The sequence below is a fragment of the Rhodamnia argentea genome, chromosome 8, assembly GCF_020921035.1.
Source record: "Rhodamnia argentea isolate NSW1041297 chromosome 8, ASM2092103v1, whole genome shotgun sequence".
Lineage (NCBI taxonomy): Eukaryota > Viridiplantae > Streptophyta > Magnoliopsida > Myrtales > Myrtaceae > Rhodamnia > Rhodamnia argentea.
In genome coordinates, this window is record NC_063157.1 from 10,252,240 (window position 1) to 10,271,645 (window position 19,406).

General features: G+C 39.2%; 1 pseudogene; it reads right to left on the bottom strand.

The window, feature by feature from the left end:
• Positions 1-7,928: 7,928 nt before the first annotated feature.
• Positions 7,929-8,668, bottom strand: LOC125316271 (annotated as a pseudogene).
• Between the last annotated feature and the right edge of the window lie 10,738 nt (positions 8,669-19,406).

Consider the following 19,406-nt stretch of genomic DNA (forward strand, 5'->3'; position numbering starts at 1 on the left):
TACATGTCAAATTTTTTAAAAAAATCAACACACATGGATGCCACGTGGACTTTTCAACGTTAAAATAGTTAATTTTTTTAAAAAATTAAAATTAAACAGAAAAATAGCCTAAACAATTCAAAAAAATGAAGGGTTAATACCATGAAAAACCCTAAACTGGTACACCCGTGACAAATTTACCCCAAACTATTTTTTTGACCACGAAAAACCCCAAACTGGTACATATGTGACAAATTTACCCCAAACTATTTTTTTTACCACCAATAACCCTAAACTGGTATATTTGTGACAAATTTACCCTAAACTAATTATTTTGACCACGAAATACCCTAAACTAGTACACATGTGACAAATTCACCCCCCGTTAAATCGTCACTTTGTTTTGGCTTTTGGTCCGCTACAGTATGGGAGGATACAACCCTTGGTGCTCCACCCATCTGTGCGCTATGGATGGTGTCATCATACAAGAAGAGACTACTAAAGGAAGGAGGTTCACGATTTGACATAAATAGGTAAGCCTTAGGGGCAGCCGGCGGCGAAGATCCCGATCATGGAGACCATGGGGATAACCTGGTAACAATGATACGGAAAGCAAATCTTCGATCTTACAAAGAAAGGCAATGGCTCGAAGACCTCGTCTCTAATGCTTTTGCATTCCACGAGACCGTACCTGTCAGATCTGAAGATTGCCTATCTCAAATTGATAAACCTGTAACAAATAGAGGGTTAAAACCCCATATTGGTATACCCGTCAATTATCACATGTCACTAAATCAACAATTTGATAGTTAAATTTAATGAAAATTAACGGATGGTAAATTTGTCACATGTGTACCAGTTTAGGGTAAATTTGTCACGGGTGTACCGGTTTGGGGTTTTTTGTGGTCAAAAAAATAATTTGGGGTAAATTTGTCACAAGTGTACCGGTTTGGGGTTTTCCATGGTATTAACCCAAAAATGAAAAAAAAAAGAGTAGTACTTAATATCACACAAAGTTGAACTGGTTCTTACTCCTAAAAAATTTTTTTTGGAAAAGTTTGTTATCCCTTTGTTGCTGGAAAATGGAAAAGTTTGGCTTCTCCGAAAAATAGTTAAGCTTAACCAAATTAAACAAAAGAATAACCTCAAAAAATTAAGAAAAAAAAAGGTAAGTGTGAGATGCAGCGGCGAAAGTTGTGAGCCCTTGCAACTGTCACCCCCACCATTGCCGGCAATGGCCGGCGAGGGGTGAAGGATGGCCGAGGGGGGTCGCCGGGGCTCATTGACCACCCCCCCCACCCCCCGAGGGCTCGCTAAGGTTGGCGAGGCCGACCTCGCCCGCATTTGGGCAAGGTCAAGCCTCGCCGTTACGAGGCCCGACCGGCCTCTTCCGACGATGGCTCGAAGCTTGGCCATTGCTCTCGCCGACCCTAGCGAGCCCTCAATGGGAGTCGCCGGGCCCCGTCAACCCCCTTCAGCCATGCCCCGCCCCTCATTGGCCATTGTTGGTGACGGTCGGACAACGGCGGCAAGAGCCGCAAGAGAGGGTTCCATCCTTTTTTTTTTAACCGTTTCTATTTTTTAAATTTTTAGCTTATCAGGTGAAATTTCTTATTATTTTTTGGCTTTTTATTATTGCTTATTAGGATAACCGGCAAGCCACGTGTGCGCCATGCATGATTTCCGACAAGCCACGTCGGACTTGGCACTGAAATATCCGTTTTTCAAAAAAATTAACGCTTAAGTGATAAAAAAAATTATTTACACTAAAGTGAGCGCCATACACAAATATTAGCACTTTAAGTGTTCTTTTGCCCTATTTGATGAAATAAATCAAAAGTGGGACTCACACAAACACTCACTACTCAACTCACGAAGGGAGATGGCTCCCCCGTCTCACCCGTCTTCCTTATGGAAGTTCTTCTCTACCTTCTCTGTAAGAGCCTTCTCTATCCCACATGGAGATAGTTTTGCCCTAAAAACCCCCAAATTCCAAAACCCTAACCCTAAATTTACACAGATTCCTCACCATCATATTGTCTTCCCATTCAAACCCTAATCTCAATACTGGAACCACACCATTTCCCTTTATTCCCCTCACCAATCCCCCATACAATCTCTTTCTAAGAGCTCCTTCCATCCACTTTACCAGCGAATCAGCCTTTCAACCTATGTTCCTGTCATGTCTTTAAATCTCGCTTCCACACCCATGAGTTGTCCCAGGTTGAGCCACTATCTGATGGAGTCACGCCGTATCAGGTAAGGAGACTGGCCTCCACTTTCCATCCATTGATTTTCTGGAATCGTGAAGCAATAGTGGGAGGTGTGGCTAGCTTGCAGCCGTTTAGATGGACATTGCAGGGCTTCTGTTTTCCCTGATAGTCAACCTGCATAAACCAAAGTAAAGATGGACCAGACTTACGAGAATAATTTGAGGGTTGCAACTCTCCTTGAGCACCTGAAAAATTAGGAGACTTATGTCTTACGGTATCCAGGGCATTAGCTCCTACTGTTTGGAAGTCGGGAAGGTATGGGCTGTGGTGCTTAGCCATATTAAGCCACGGCGTTCATATGAAACTTTGAGCATAGGAGAATCTTAAGCTGGAATTGTCGGGGGTTGGGTACACCCCTGACATTGGAGGCATTGAGAGTTTTAGTGACTCAAGAAAGGCCCGCTATTGTGTTTCTTATGGAGACAAAAAATGAAGAGAGTGCTGTGGAGCGTATGAAAAAACAACTTCAGTTTAAACACATGGTGGTAGTAAATCCAGTCGGAATTGTTGGGGGGTTAGCAGTCATGTGAAATGACGAGGTCCTTCTGGATATTATGGGTAGCTCGCAGGAGTATATCGATGTAGTATGCAAGGAGGTGGAGACAGGGAAGACTGAGAACAACCTTCCTACATGCGCCAACTAATTTCCAGGAAAGACTACTGTTATGGGAACGGCTGAGAGGGATCCATGCTAATAACTGACTCCCCTGGATTTGCATAGGTGATTTTAATGAAATTTTATACCAGTGGGAGAAAGTTGGCAAACGAATGACAGATAATTACAGGTTAGAGGCTTTTAATGATTTTCTGAAAGTTGCTCCTTGTTGGATATTGAAAGTAAAGGGTGCACCTATACATGGGCGAATAATAGAGAAGGGGATGCCTTGGTAAAAGAGAGATTGGATAGAGCTATTTGTAACTTAGACTGGAGGATTATGTTTCCTAATGCCGAAGCCTTTGCGTTGACGGCAATTGGATCGGATCACAGTCCCATCATCCTTTCTTTGTATCCAAAGTGGGTAAAGAGGAAAAAAAATTAAGATTCAAAGCCTACTGGTTAGAAGACAAGGAATGTGGATAAATAGTGAGAGCAATATGGAATGATCCGAAAACCAATCAGCAGAATTTTCTTAGTAAGCTGAGAAAGGTTACAAGCGAGTTAGAATTGTGGAGCAAGAGGAAATTGTCCAATGCTTACCGTCAAATTGAGGCCCTAAAAAACCAACTCACAGAAATTACTAATCGCAGAACAGGAACAAGCCACAAGGAAGCAATTGAAAGCATTTCTGGGCAAATAGAAAAACTGTGGAGACGGGAGGAGATGTATTGGGGGATGAGATCTCGAATTAATTGGCCAAAATGGGGGGGATAGGAACACAAAGTATTTTCATGCTACAACTGTGTAAAGAAGGCAAAGGAACAAAATTTCAATGCTGAAGATAGACGACCAGAACTGGTGTCGGGAGCCCAATGTGTTACGACAACACACAATTGAATTCTTTCAGTCATTATATAGCTCAGAGGGGGGAAGAGACTTCCAATCAGTTCTTGACCAGTGCTCAGTTTTTATCAAGAAGGAATGAACGAATCCTTGATGGCGGATGCATCTATGGAGGAAGTTAAAGTTGCAGTGTTTCAAATGGGTGCACAAAAGGCCCCGGGTCCGGATGGTTTAAATGGCCAATTGTATTAGAATCATTGGGATATCATTCAGCATGATTTGTTCCAAATGGTGAAAACCTTCTTTGACATAGGTACATTCGATCCTAGTCTAAATATGACACATATTTCCCTCATTCCCAAAGTGCCTAATCCCGAGAGTTCAGACCAATTAGCCTGTGCAATTTTGGTTATAAAGTAATTTCTAAGGTTATGGCAAACCGCCTTAAGCCTTGGCTTTCTGAGCTTATTCCCGGGGAACAAAACGCCTTTGCCAGTGGGAGACAAATTCAAGACAACATATTCATAGTTCGGGAAGTTTTGCATCGGTTGAGGATCGGAAAAAGAAGGGTTAATACCATGGAAAACCCCAAACTGGTACACTTGTGACAAATTTACCCCAAATTATTTTTTTGACCACAAAAAACCCTAAACTGGTACACCTGTGACAAATTTACCCTAAACTGGTACATATGTGACAAATTTACCCTCCGTTAATTTTCATTAAATTTAACTATCAAATTGTTGATTTAGTGACATGTGATAGTTGACGGGTATACCAATATGGGGTTTTAACCCTCTATTTGTTACGGGTTTATCAATTTGAGATAGGCGATCTTGGGATCTAACAGGTACGGTCTCGTGGAAGGCAAAAGCATTAGAGACGAGGTCTTCGAGCCATCGCCTTTCTTTGTAAGATCGAAGACTTGCTTTCCGTATCATTGTTACCGGGTTATCCCCATGGTCTCCATGGTCGGGATCTTCGCCATTGGTTGCCCCTAAGGCTTACCTATTTATGTCAAATCGTGAACCTCCTTCCTTCAATAGTCTCTTCTTGTACGATGACACCATCCATAGCGCACGGATGGGTGGAGCACCAAGGGTTGTGTCCTCCCATACCGTAGCGGACCAAAAGCCAAAACAAAGTGACGATTTAACGGGGGGTGAATTTGTCACATGTGTACCGGTTTAGGGTATTTCGTGGTCAAAATAATTAGTTTAGGGTAAATTTGTCACAAATATACCAGTTTAGGGTTTTTGGTGGTAAAAAAAATAGTTTGGGGTAAATTTGTCACATATGTACCGGTTTGGGGTTTTTCGTGGTCAAAAAAATAGTTTGGGGTAAATTTGTCACGGGTGTACTAGTTTAGGGTTTTTCATGGTATTAACCCGAAAAAGAAAACAGAAATTCCAGGCAGTTTTAAAGCTTGACATGCAGAAGGCGTTTGATAGAGTGGAATGAGACTTTCTCAAAGCTTGGATATTAAAATTGGGTTTTTGCGAAAAATGGTCTCCTTGGCTATGTATTGTGTTTCCACAGTAACCTTTAGTTGAAATTTAATGGGGAGCCGCTACAATACTTCCACCCAACTAGAGGAATCAGGCAGCGGGACCCCTTATCCCCTTACCTTTTCATTTTAGTGGCAAGTGCTCTATCCCACCTTGTTTCAAAAGCAGTTGTAGATGGCAGCATTAAAGGAATAAAATTGAATAGATTTTGTCCTACACTGTTTCATCTTCTATTCACCGATGATGCTATTTTCTTCCTGGATGGAAGCATTGAGGAATGCCAAAACCTAGCAGTTGTTCTGAACCAATATCACTTTTCCACAGGCCAAGCCATCAATTTGAACAAGTTCGGATTTTATTTTAGCAGTGGTTGTCCACAATCCTTGCGCCAGAATATGGCTTATGAACTGAGAGTTCCAATCATCGAGAAGACGGGGAAGTACTTAGGGATTCCATCGGATTGGGGTCAATCTAAACATGAAATTGGAGGCTTGGAAGGAGACGCTAATGTCCAAGGCTGGCAAGGAGACTCATTAAAACAGTAGTACAAGTTTTACCACAGTATGCCATGTCCATATTCAAAACCCCAATCTCTGTTTGCAAAGACATTGAAAAAAGATCGCGGATTTTTTATGGAAAAAATCGAAGCCAAATCCGGAATGCATTGGAAGAGATGGGAAATTCTGAAAACTAGAAAGGATAATGGAGGGCTGGGTTTTCGAGATCTTATTACTTTCAACAAGGCGATGTCAGGAAAGCAAGCATGGAGATTGGTAAACTCACCAACAGCCCTTTAGAGCAGATTATTGAAAGGCCTCTACTTTCAGAGGAGAGAGTTTTGGAATGCAGGGAGGGGACCTAGGCCCTCATGAGGTTGGCAAAGTCTGATCATAGTCAAAGAAGCTGTTATTGGAGATGTTAGATGGATGGTGGGTAACGGGAAGTCCATAAATATTCGTAAGGATAGATGGTTGTCAACTGGAGTGATAGGCGGACTATCAAACCGGGAAGATCCTATTTTCGTGCAGGAACTGATCAACCAAGGAAATATGACTTGGGAGGAACACAGGCTGTATGAATTGTTTGAAGAGCATGCAGTGAGCGAAATTAAAGCAATTCCATTAAGCAAAGATGCAGGGGAGGATAGGCTCATCTGGATAAGAAATAAATCAGGGGAGTTTTCCGTGAAGAGCTCCTATAATAGACTACAACAACAAAACCAGCAAAAGCAAATCAGTCAACCTTCCTCCTCTTATCAGACACCAAGATCACTATGGGGGAAAATTTGGAAACCACATGTCTATCCCAAAGTTCGTCTTTTTCTGTAGAGTGCATGCCAAAACGCATTACCGACGAAGGAAAATCTATTTAAAAGGAAAGTTTTACCTGACCCCATTTGTTCTCTCTGCCACCAAGCGCCTGAGACGGTAGAGCATATTCTTTTGTTATGCCCCTGGACCGAGAAGGTATGGACTGAGCCGAGGTTGAAAATTACCATATCGCACCAAACCATAGCCCGATTTGATAAGTGGATCTCAGAAAGGTTTGAATTGACGGCCAGCTCATCATCGGAGGAGGAAATTGCATCAGTTCTTTGGCACATTTGGAAGGCACGAAATGAGGCCATCTTCCGTGCATCCTAGCTCGACCCAAACTCAGTAATTGAAGCAGCCCTTCGCAACACAGGAAAATTATCTTAGATGGAACACAAAAGCTAAAAAGGGAATTAATTTTCGAAGCCACCTACCTACCTGTACAACGGATTCCTCCAGCAACTGTATCTCTCAAGCTAAACATAGATGGATCTTTGGTTGAAGGAACGTGGGAAGGAGCAGTTGCAGGGGTGTGTCGAGACTCAAAAGGCTGCCTTGTGGATGGATTTGCAAAAACGAAGCTAGCCTCTTCTGCGATTGAAATTGAAACCCTGGCCTTGTTGGAGTCGCTGGTGTACTTGGAAGAAAACTGGGAGTTGAATGCACGAACTGAACCGAAGCTAACACTGGAAAGTGATGGCCTTTCGTTGATAAGCTATATTTCGGGCGCAGATCAAAGCCCGTGGAACGTGCGGGCCTGGGTGGATGTCTGCAAGCAAAAATTGGCCCAGTACAAGAATCTGAACTTAGCCTATCGTCCACGTGAAGCCAATAATCTGATAGTCTGGATTGCAAAAGCCCAACGAAAAAAAACCCTCCCCGTTAATTGGCTGTGTAAGCCCCCACAAGTCCTTTTAGATATCCTTTGTTTTTTTTTTTTGGTCAAAAATCCTTTGTTTAGATGTTAAGAAACTGAGTTCTACTTTGAGTTAATGAAATATTTTTTTCCAACCAAAAAAAAAAAAAAAATCACAAAGGAGGAGGAGACCAAAGAAAGTTTTTTCATATATCTGTATTCACAATCAATTCACTTATATTAAAATGGTTACAAGACACACCTTTATATAAGCTTATTAAAAGACTCTTGATCTATTGTTGAAACATAAATTGACGCATGTATATACATAGCATTAACTAAACATTGAGATACGAACAGACTTCTTGAAAGACTCACATAATAATGACTCTTGAAAAACTATACAATAATATCGATAGCATTCATGAATTTGATTTAATTTTTAACAAGTAGCCCGCGTGGAGGGGGAAGCGCAGAATTTAGGTGCTGCTTCCTTTGCAGAAGTTCATGATCTGAGGAGCCCAATTTGCCCAGCTTGCCGGTGAGGTATGGGCCATTATAGGAAAAACCCAAAAATGGAAGAAAGAAATTATTATACAGAGGCAACAGGAGGGTTCAGTAGTAGCCGAGCACAGCATATACTGTCTGAATTATGGTGAGTATGAAGAGGAAGATGGCGGCGATGAGAGACAATATAGTCCAAGGACTCCTGAAGTAGGTGCGGTTGAGATTAGCCCCCCAGCATTTGAGAGTAGCCCTCCCCTTGTTCCAAGGCTGCTTGCGGTACTCACTGATTTTCTTTTGCACCGCGTCGAATCTCTTGTTGGATTCGAGCGGCACTTCCTTGCAGAGCGACTTGAATAGCTTAGCGACCTCCTTGTTGTTCCCAACGGCATTCTGGATGATGACTTGGGCGTGGAGCAGCGCGACATCCGGCTCATCGTCGATGATGTTGTCCATGAAGGGTAGGATGTGATCTCGTTCCCCGCCTCGACATGCAAGCGCTCGAAAGTCATGAGGTTGAGGAACATGGATTTGGTGGTGTCGTCCACCACGATAAGGGGGAGCCTCGGGACCCCTTTGGAGAAGGAGATGTCCCTGAGGCTGTCGGTCTTGCTCTTCTTGAATCGGATCCAGGCCTCGAGCTTGGTGGCTGACCGGATAATCTCCTCGCCAGCCAGAGACTCCTCGTTTTCCAGCTCGGGCTGGACCTCCTCAGGCTGCATCAGCAGGCCTTTCCTGAGGACGTCCACGACATGCAGGCATCTGCCCATCTCCTTGTTGCCCTCCTCCCTCATGTGAACAAAATCGTTGTTTACTCGTGGGACCAAGAAAAAGTTTTGAGTAAATATGTCATCCTAATATAAGTTTGATATAAATGCTTCGCATGGATATAAGTTTTGAGTTTTTCGTGTCACAAAAAAAAATTCAAAATAAATATGTCACTGAAGGAATAGTATATAATTTTTTAGTGGCTTTCACCGTATTTTCTATTACAAACAACCCGTTGTAGGTAGTATTTCATTAATTATCTGTACAAGTTCGAGCTCACAAAATACACAAAAGCATCACAAATTGAATACCTTGAAATCGTCTAGAGGCATCATAGTGAAATTCTACGAGCCAAAAGTCGTAACAGTGAATATATATGTATATATATATAGGAATTTTCGTTGCCAATAGTTTGTGAATTTGATGTACGCCTGATCCACATGCACGGACACTCCTTGAAAAGTAAGCCAATCAAGAGTTTTGAAAGGCCAAGGTTCAGAACTTGGAATCGAATCAATTTGATGTTATCGATTAATGCAGGAAAATCGGGCACCAAATCAACCGGTCATCTGTTCTTATTATTGTTTTTCATGCGATGCTACCACCGTAGTTTATCAGTACAATTGATTTTGGCATCGGCAATTCATTCTTCAAAAAGCAACATAAATTTAAGGTGAAAAATATTGCTAAATTTGGATCTTGAGTCGGGTTGGGTATGGGCGTTAACACTGTATTGCATAAAAATGGGTCAAAAAGAGTTAAATTGTCGGCCCAAATCATTTTGACGGACCTATATATAGGTCACTTTTTGTGCATGAGCTAAAGAGAAGATGTGTTTAAGCATGTCCCATGGCAGCCATAGGAAATGAATGGCATGCACGCGAAGCACGACATCTCGTGACCGTGTCTAAGCTTTTAAATTTGACGAATCTCACAAATGTCTAACTATTTGAGCTTTTAAATTTGACGAATCTCACAAGTATTTGCCTAAATAAAAGAGTCGTTTAATTTGAGATGCGACACTAGATTTATAATACTATCTGTTTTTGTTGTATTTGATCGCAAATTTTTACCTAGTATGTTTGGGATATGCCGGATTTCTTATTTAAGCAAAAAGATATATCCGAACTCAAATCAACGTCAAACCATAGAGGCAAAGGTGAGTTTCTATGTTGAACTACATATCCATGTTTGGTTTCATTTTTCTTTTTTAGCTTGGGATTACTTAAAGTGATTGATTGCGAGCATTTATGAGCTCCAACCAAGAGCTCTCTTAAAAAGATGTCTCAAGTGTAAGCTCACGCATGAAATTGGACCTGAATTAGACGACGAGGACCAGATTTCTTGATCAAATACCTATTGGGGTCGTGTTGTAGCAGTTCGACTAAGATAAGGATTGTTACTTTCCTTTAGGCGGAAGGACAACTCAAGCACTAATATTTGTATACGGTGCTCACTTTAATACCAATATTTTTTTTTACTTAAGCATTATTTTTTTAAAAAAATGGTTATTTCGGTGCCAACTCCAATGAGCTTTGCCGGAAATCATACGTGCCATCTATATGGCTCACTGGAGGATCCCAGTCAGCAATAATAAAAAAAATCAATAAAAAAAATTCCATGCAATACTAGCAAATTGAAAATAAGCCAAAAAAAAAAAAAAAAAGAAGTTGCATCCGCGAGGAAATGCAACAGAGGAATCTGAAAAGTGCTTGACCCTCGACTCAATAAAGCCGCACAGTGGACTCCCAAAAAAAAAAAAAAAAAAAACACACCCGCGCGAATGGCACAGAAAGAAAGAAGGATGCAGTGCAAGTTTTATATCCAATCGAGTTATTTTATTTATGACTTATCGTGGACTCTAGTGTGATCTAGGTATGAAAAACACTTACACTTATGATCAATTGTTACTTTGGAATTCTCGGATTGACCAGTGGACGATTCGTTGCCGGCTTTCCCCGTGATCATCGCTATGTGCCAATACTCGGACTGAATCACGTAAATATCCAGTGACTTTTTATTGTTCCTCATTTATTTCTATAGTGATTCTGCATTAATTTAGTTGTAAGATCCGATTAGCTTCAATGTTAATTTTATAACGTGTTCATATCTTTAAGTGAAGAGAGTATGTCACGTTTTGGACATCAGATAAAGACAAAAAGTGTTTAAGTAATGTCCCATAAAGAACGTGGGAGTCAAATTGCATAAACTAAAAAAGCTTGTGTTGAAATTAAATGCATGTAAAGTGACATGCGCATGGGCTTCTCATATTTGACATGACATTCGTTTATAATTTGGGCTTTGCTAGCCTAATAATTTTTGGGCTATAAGAATATAGCATATTGGGAATTTGTGAGTCTTGAAAAGGTAGACCGTACAATAATTTTTATTTTTATTTTTTTTAGATCCAAAATAGGCTATTATCCTCTTAATAGGTTTAGGATAGTCAGTCATGTAAGTATTTCTCTTATAAGTGACTACTCAACGCGCTTCTCCGCATAGACATCTCATGTAGCAAGGAGAACAAAAACACTATTTTACAAAGAGTGAGTTTTCTGTAGTATACATGATCGGTTAGCTCATGACAATCATACGACTTCTCATAAATTAACATCAACCAGCACATAAGAAATTGTGTCAAATTAAAATAAAAAAATAAAAAAAGAACTTCCACAAGCTTTGTGTGGAGAAACATGGATTCTAGCGAAAGTAAGAAGAGAAATGTTAGGCACATAAGAGAGAGAAGACTAAAAGTGGGATGTCATCTAGATGTTGAGATGTGGTTCATACTTCTCATTGACAAAAAAACTCGGGAGCAAGCTGGAGTCAGGAGACCGCCCTAGCAGGAGCCACGAGAGCGGCGTCCTCGAGCCGCTAAATGGATTTTTTTTTAATAGTTTGGACTCATATTTTATTGGTTGTTTGGGCCTGAACCCATGAGTATGTATTATTATCTATACCTTTCTTTCGCTTATAATCGAGTGAGGTAACATGGAAGTGTGAGTTGCTAATTATGGTAGGATCAGTTCTGTTGGATGTAACCTTAATTTAAATGCAAACCAACATAAACCTTATATCTCAATTTCTCTTTTTCTCGCTTTTACTCTCTATTTCGTTGTGATTGTGCGCCAAATTCCGATACTAAAAAAACGGCCGTCGATGAGTGGAGTGGAGCTAGATTTCGTGAAGATCCAGCACCATCCAATATTTTCTAGTACTAAATAATGGATTCACGTCGTTTCGAACAGACTGGGACAAGCCTATGCTAGCTGGCTTTTGTTGAATCTTAAATCGGTTTGGGCCACCACAACCCCCCAAACCCAACTACCCCCCCCACCCCACAATATTTTCTATATGCTAGCTGGCTTTTCCCGATACCAGATTTTTCTCTTCGACCTGTTATCTACTTTCGATCTACTTCTGAACGAGCGTGAAGAGGTTCTGGTCCAAATTCCTATATTAATAAGACATTTGGAAATAACGAAGTATGACAGCCTTTAAAATTTTTTATCAATGCAACTTTCCTTCATTTTCTTTTCTTCTTCCAGATTTCCTTTTTTACTTTCAACAAAAAATCTGTCTCTTCCTGTCTTCTTTCCCTCCATCATACTTCTTTATGTTTTTTTCCCCTGGCTTTTTATTCCCCGACTATAAATAGTTCAAAGGAAGCACGGACTCAAAAGATCAAGCCAACATCAAGCGTAGTTCGAAGTGTGATAAGAATATCTGCACCAAACTCGACTTAGAATATTATGTCTCTCGTTCATATTTTTACATTACAATGATCTTTAATTATTATGTCGACGAAATAGAACAAAAATTTCACATATCAAATATGATGAACCCCTTTAATTTCAATCAGAACGATATTATTTCATAGGCGATGATTAAGATTGGATCAACGGAAACGTTAGAATAGCTCCTCTAGGAAGGCATTGGCGTGTTTCACGGTCTGATGGCTAGTTCACTCGCAATCATACGGGAGATGAAATGCCCTTCTGCAACAAGAGACAAATTTTGGGGCTACAGAGATTACGAAGTCTTTTGAGTCTCCGGCATGCTACTGCTTCAATTTTTCCAACCGCTGAAAATTGACTTTTGGGGGGTCATTTCAATACCGAGCATGTGATGAGCTGTTCCCTTCCAATTGTTGTCATATATTATGCTTCCGAGTCTTGGGGCCTACTTTTTTGATGAATTCTATGGATGATAGCAGGATGATGTACGTAATGATGAAATTCGAGGTCAGTTATGGGTAGAGCGTATTAACGTCAAGTGTGCAAATGTTGGAAATCCGACATAACATGACACTTGCAATGAAAAGGTCTTTGAAAGGTGTGGTACTTAGGTTGTCGACTTAAAGTTATAACACCCAAAAGAACATGATTTTAAAAGTCGTGATACTCGAATGGTTTGAAAAAAAAAAAAAACAAGAAGTTACGGTCCCAAGTGTTGTGCGAAAGTTATAACGCTTGTGATGTCCTTGTCCCATAAATGAGATATATAGCTATGGTCAATAAGGCTTGGAAGAGCCCGTTACGATACATAAGTGCCGCCTTGCAAGAGAGTTATACACACCCACCTAGCATCGGTGAAATCTGTTAGGAAATTATATTTGATTTTGAAGAAAACAAAATTACCATACTTTATTGAAAAGACTTTGATTTATACTTTGAGGATTTACTACAAATATATCTCTATGCCTTTTGTATTCATTATTCTTAACATCTTTATTCTAATAGAAGCGGGACTCGTGGCAGGCGCGGTCTGATACAAGAATCATGACGAGATATATTGTGATCTTTGATTTATCCTCATTATTTAATCAATCTTATTCTTGCTTATTGTAGCAAATTAAATTTCTCTCACTAATGGTCAATTCTCTGGTTAGGATTGCATTTCGAAGTTACATTGATTGAACATTAATCACAAAGATATTTTCATTACATTCCATAGAAGGAATCTTGATTGATTGGCAATTACCCCTTAGACAATTTCTTTTATTAAAAGCTTGATTTATAGCATTAAGGATTTGATTGTATGGGCGAGCAAATTCTCTCAAATCTTTGGTTCCTTTTACTTCAACGGCTCATGATCTTTATTTGACAATTAACCAATAGCTAGTTTTGGAGATTGATCATCCGAGTAATTCTATCCAGCAAGAAGCTCGGAAGACGATGAGTATATAAAGAGCACTAAGTTCGAAGAGAAGTAAGAGAGATCGGGAGATCAATATCCATATATTAAGAGAGCTTCATCTATTTCAATTATTTACTCATGCTTAAAGTGATATCTTGTGAAAGGTGTTATACAGAGTCAAGTGTAGAGTGGGATAACCTTGGCAGAGGCAGAGCTCACTTCTGGTGGAAGTGTTTGTGTTCAAGCAATCACATCTTTCTATAATCTCTCATTTAATTACTTAGTGAAATCGAGCTAGTATGGTGTTATCGTGGGAGAGTGGACGTAGGTTTACCAAAAGCCGAACCACTATAATCTCTTGTGTATTATCTTCTACTCTCTACTCGTCTCTATTTACTATATGGTAGAAGCACCGCATGGTTCTATTAACTATTTCTGCTCCTATCAAGCTTGGAGTTTTTATTTCCGCAATATTTTATCAAGTTTGATCATAAACACCTATTCACCCCTCTAGATGTTAGTTCTAGCCAAATCAACAATTGGTATCGGTTATTTGAAGTGTGTGCTTCTAAGCTAACGATCTTCAATGGCTAGCATTCTTGGAGCAGGTATTGTGGAAGGTCAAAGCAGCACCCGACCTCCATACTTTGATGGAAAAGAGTATAACATCTGGAAGAACAAGATGAAAGCATTCATCAAGTCTACAGATCCATTAATGTGGGATGTGCAAAATGGAGCAAATCCTATAGCTTCTTCACCAAAAGAAAAAGTTTCTGAAGAACAGAAAATCAGCTCTACTGAAATATCCAAAGAGAAGCTTTAGATTCAAAAGCACTTTACTTGTTTTATTGTGCTATATCTCCAGCTCAATACAATCGTGTTTGTTCTTGTGAAATAGCAAAGAAAATTTGGGACAGTCTTCAAGTTACTCATGAAGGAACCAATATAGTCAAGGAGAAAAAAAAAACAAATATTCTCCTTGGAAGATATGAGTCTTTCAAAATGAAACTTGATGAATCTATTTCTGATATGATCAACTGATTCACGGATATTGTAAATGGCTTAGCCTACTATGGTAAACAGATCTCACAAACTGAAAGAGTCAACAAAATTCTGAGGGGACTCACAAAGGAGTGGAACAACATCAAAACCTCAATTCGAGAAACCTCGAGGATATCGGCTCTATCTATTGATGAGCTCATTGGAACCTTGACATCTTATGAGTCTGAAAAATCGAATGCTGAGGATGGCTCCAAAGGTGAAAAGGAAATTGCTTTGAAATAAAAAATATATTATTCAAGCGATGCAGATTCGGAGGAAGACGAGTATGATGGAGAACTAGCCGCGATGGTAAGGAAATTCAGAAGGATGGCTAGAAAAGGAAGAAACTTCAAAGGAAGACGATAGTTCAAGCAACTTGAGAAATCTTCTAGCGACAAAGAATAAGGTAAGGAAATAATTTTTTTTGAGTGTAGGAAACGTGGATATTTCAAGCCAAATTATCCACTCTTGAATAAAAACAAAGGGAAATTTGAAAAGAAAAAGAAAGCCTTGAAAGCCAAAACATAGAGCGATACTGAGTGCGAAGATAGTGATGAGGAAAAATGTGACAACATTTGCTTCATGGCCAAATCAGATTCCAAAGATGAAATAGAGATAAGTTTGCCCGAAAGTACTGATGAAGTGTCTAATTATATCGATGAGTTATGTTTGGAATATGAGACTGCTCTTAAGAAAATCTCCGAGTTGAAAAAAGAGAATTCGAGAATAAGGCAACAAGATCTTTCTAAAAATGAAAAGATTGAGTTTCTTCAAAAAGAATTTTTTAATTTAAAAGAAAATCATGATTTGGTCAAAAAGCAAGTTTTGGAAGTTCAAGAAAATCATCTTCTCAAAAAGGAGATTCAAGAAAATCATGATTCTCTTTAAAGGAAAATGAATCTTACAAATCTCAAATTTCAGCTATTTGCAAAAACTTTTCTCTTGGTTCAAAAAAATTAGAACATATTCTTTCTAATCAAATGCCAAAATATAATAAGTGTGGTCTCCATTTTGAAAGGAAAATTCTTTAAAGAACAATTTTTCAAAAGCTAGAGAGAGATTAAAACAAAAATCTTTGAAGTTTCTTACAAAAAAACGTTTGAGAAAACAATTTGTACAACCTGTTGGCCGTTTATTCTTCATGTGTTCAAACTATGGTAACGCAAATCATCTAAAAAATGATTATCCCAAAGTTTGGAGACCAAACCAGAGAGATTATCTTAAGAATGGCAGAGTCAACTAACGTTAAAGGACCCAAGAAAATTTGGGTACCAAAGAAAGCGTGAATTTTCTCGTTCTTTGTAGGTACCAAAGAAGAAGAAGAACAAATGGTTCCTAGACAGTGGTTGCTCAAGACATATGACATGAGTTCCAAGCATGTTCTCAGAACTTATCAAAGTCAATAGTAGAAGTGTGTCTTTCGGAGGCAACAACAAAGGCAAAATCATTGGTAGAGGTATCGTAAAGATTCAAAGGTTATAATCAATGAGGTCTCCCTTGTCGAAGGACTCAATTACAACTTGATCAGTAAAGAGCACATCAAAAACATGCCAACTAATGGGTAAAATGTTAGTTTTCTGGTTCTCAAAGAAACAAAATACAGTGGCTCTATCAACAGTAGAAGTAGAGTACGTTGCACATGAAAGCTACTGTGTACAAATTCTCCGGATGAAGCAACAACTCAATGACTTTGGCATTGAAGAATCAAGTGTCATAATACCGGTGCTATCAACCAGACCAAGAATCCTATTCTTCGCTCAAGAGCTAAGCACATTGAGATCGAGCACCATTTTATATGAGATCATGCGCAAAATAATGATGTTCATATTCAGTTTATTGATTTCAAAAATCAATTAGCTGATATCTTTACAAAACCTCTTGAGAAAGTTCTGTTTGAATTTATTCAAAATGAATTTGGTATTACTAATCCCTTTGTTAGAAATTGGACAGATGCGGACAGGTGGTTTTACCATACGCATATGGTTCTATCAAAGTCAAGTGACTCTATTAAAAGACCCAACAAATAAGTATATATTACTCGAGAAATTATATTTGGAAGGAAATCGGGTACATATCCAAACCTTTTTCGAATATCTTGGATTATCCTGTTGATTGATTATCCGATTAATTGAATATTTGATTTTGTTCTAAAAGATTTTATCTCTCACTTTATTTCTTAAAATAACTATCCATTGCAGTTTTTTTCCCAATCCCGAGATCAAAATTAAGTCTTTTGTTCGAAAAACTTCTTCTGTTTCTCTCTCGTTCAAATATTCAATGTTTTTTCCTCCAAATCATTTCAAACCTTCCATTGGAATCCAAATCTGAAGGAGATTTCTAAGAATTGAAGGTCAATCTAAGATAATAGAAGATAGAGCAGTTTAGAAAAGGAGCAAGCAATCGCACAAACAAAGAGCGAAAGCAAAGGTTATGCCAGAAGTTAACGCCAAAGCTAAAGCGGATGCAAAGGTATTGACACTCGATTTTTTATTATCATATTTTTGAAGAATTATTTAAAAATAGCTCAAAAATTATAAAAATTGGAAAATCAACTTTGGAAGCCTTGGCCTAGCCTTAGTAACCAATTTTTAACAAAAAATATTTTTCATAATTTTGTATTTTTTTGAATTTATTTATTATAAAATATCCAAAAATAGAAAAAAAAAATAGCATTCATGGTCAGAAAAATACCCAAAAATATTAAATATTCTTGTTTTAATTCTCTCATCACATCGGTGACTTTAAATTTCAAAAATTCGATTTGGGTCACTATGTTCCTTGACAAACGTAAATCCAAATCGAGCCAAAAAATAGCATTTCGAGTCTTTTAATTCTCAATTTCCACTTTTTGCAAGCTATGGCATTGATATCTAGAGCCTTGAGTTGCGATTAAAATATCCAAAAATAGAAAAAAAAAATAGCATTCATGGTCAGAAAAATACCCAAAAATATTAAATATTCTTGTTTTAATTCTCTCATCACATCGGTCACTTTAAATTTCAAAAATTCGATTTGGGTCACTATGTTCCTTGACAAACGTAAATCCAAATCGAGCCAAAAAATAGCATTTCGAGTCTTTTAATTCTCAATTTCCACTTTTTGCAAGCTATGGCATTGATATCTAGAGCCTTGAGTTGCAATTGGACTCATTTGCCCATCAATTTGCTCAATTTTGATCAAAAGGGCTTAATTGCATAATTATATTTCAATTTAGTCCCTGGTTTTGCTAAAAATGAAATTAATATTTTCCTAGGGACGCGCATGAAAATCCAGACCCTCTAACCTATAGATTTCACCCATCCGAATCCATTGGTGGCCTTGGTTTGAATCAATTTGGTCGTTTAAGCTTCGAACATTTCAAATTTATTTTTGGGTAAAAACATACAATTTATGGTTTTTATTAAATTTCAAGCTATTGATTCATGAAAACACTCACTTTACATATAAAACTGGATGAGTAACTCAATTTTGGCATTAATTTCATGAAAAAAAAGTCAAATGTGGCCCCGATTTGGTCGAAAATGTGAGACCGGATCATCCGGGTCAAATCCGACCCGACGCGGATGATTCGAGTCTGCAACTTGGATAACCAGCTTCCAAACGCGCGGTTTTCCTCCGGTTTTTCCTCGGCTGCTTACCTTCGCTTGACGTCACTTTCCCCGACGTCACTCGATCTACGTCTTGGTGTCACGAAGTGGCGGCGCGCGTGGAGCTTGTGTTCCTCCATTGGTTGGAGTTCGCCTTTGTCGTGGTGGTAGGGGCCGAGAGAGACAACCTGCGGCTGGTAGGCCTTGCTGTTGAGCTTGGTGATGTAGGCGGGGACCTTGTAGCTGGACGAGTACTGTTGCTGGTCGGAGCGCGTGCAGCACTTGAAGCTCTTGTTGACTGGGACGATCCGGCTCTCGCTTGGGTCTAGTGGGGGTGGCACAGTAATTATGGTTGGGCTTTCAGAGGCTCCACAAGTTTCTGTTCCGGATGAGAGAAGAGGAGAATCCATGGAGAGAGAGAGAGAGAGAGAGAGACAGAAAGAACGAAAATACTGGATGAAGTTTGGGGCAGTCCAAGCCCGGTGCTGGCCATCGATGTATTATTAGAGGTGTCAAAATGGATTTTTGGCGAGATTGACCGAGAGCATTTAGGAGCTCCAATCAAGAGCTCTCTAAAAAGATATCTCGAGTTGGAGTGAGTGTATGAGATTCGACCTGATTGGATGAGGTGGACCAGAATTCTCGACTGAAGACCTATTGAAGTGAAGAGTGTGCCACGTTTTTGTGCACCAGGGAAAGACCAAAAAACTGTTTAGGTAATGTCCTATGAAAAACGTGGGAATGGAGTAGCATGCCCGCCATCCACATAATCTTTGGACCACGTACGAGCCGTGGGATTTTAATGCTCCAAATGCATGTCATGTGATTTGGGCACTGGCTTTACATATTCCACGTGACATTAGATTCTTGAATTTTGCTTTTGGGATATTCTAAATTTTTTACTTGATTTCTCCTACTACTCATGGTCCTTTTTCCATACGTATATGTGATGATCTTACGATCGCGTACTAGCCTTGGGATTTTAATGCTCGTGTTG